A 1,299-nucleotide genomic window follows, 5' to 3' on the forward strand; every position below is an offset into this window, starting at 1 on the left:
AATTAAATACAACAAAATAATTATACTAAATTCAGGAACTTTCAATAACTTGCTCATGAATAAAAAAGCTTCAAAACAGATCTAAAGTTGACTCACCTCACAAAATTTGAAGCCAGGTCTCTTGATTCCCTAGAAGACCCAAGTGTCACATAAACAAGGGCATCATTGCAAAAGGACAAATTAATACACTCTGCACACAAAATAAACACAAACACTACTACAAAAAATGGTAATTATGTCAGTCAAATGTGTCAGTTAACGCAGTTGATTGACGATGTTGAACAAAAATTAGCATTTGTAACAGTTGGGCACTGCCACAAATGAGGGGACAACTGCGTCATTACATACACTGACGCTGTTTAATGGGGGCTGTTTGCATTAGTGGCCCACTGAACCAAACAGGTCGTTAACGGCGTCAGTGGCCCACTGACAGTTAGGGGACGTTTGCATCAGTGGGGCACTGACGCAAACGCCCATTACCATCAGTGAGCCACTGACGCAACTGGCCCACGTTTTCACCAAAACCCTCCATCATCCCCAACCAAGACCCATTTCCCCTCAAAATTTCAGAAAACGCTCTTTCAAAAACCAGCGGCGCTCCAACTGACTTTTACCCATTTAGGTACGTTTTTATCCAATTTTTTTTTCAATTTTAATGTAAAAATAATTATTTATATATATTTATGAAACTTATATATATATTTGAATTTTTTGTATAGATTTTGTATTTTTGAAGATTATTGTTTGAAAACCCATAAACTTTCTTGGTTTTTTTGGGTTTTCTACTTCAAGAACCCACATTGCTCAATTAATAATATTAAGTGCAATTTTATTAATTTTTGTGATTTTTTTTTATAAATTGACATAATTTCGGATTTTTTAATTTTTGGATAGTTTTATATTAATGATTATGTAATTGTTTTAGGTTTAAACTTCGCATTTGAATAATTGATTTTTTTAGAATTTTTTTATTATAATTTTTTTAGAATTTTTTTATTAACTTTTTTTTAAATTTAATTTAATTTCGAATTTACTTATATAAATGAGTAAATATATATATATATATATATATTAACATATTGTGTATACCATGTGTTGTATAAATGCACATTTTAAATTTGGGAAATGTGATAAAAATAGGAGAAATGCTGCCCAATTTTTTTTGGACATATTGTTTCCTTTATTTACTTGTCAATTAAGTAATCCACGAACTTAATTGTTAATGTTTGTTGCTTTGTTTGTTTTTTTGTTGTTGTGTGAAGTATGACAATGGATAGAGATTAGATATCAGCAGATAGG

This window comes from Humulus lupulus, chromosome 9 (genome assembly GCF_963169125.1).
Source record: "Humulus lupulus chromosome 9, drHumLupu1.1, whole genome shotgun sequence".
Classification (NCBI taxonomy): Eukaryota; Viridiplantae; Streptophyta; class Magnoliopsida; order Rosales; family Cannabaceae; genus Humulus; species Humulus lupulus.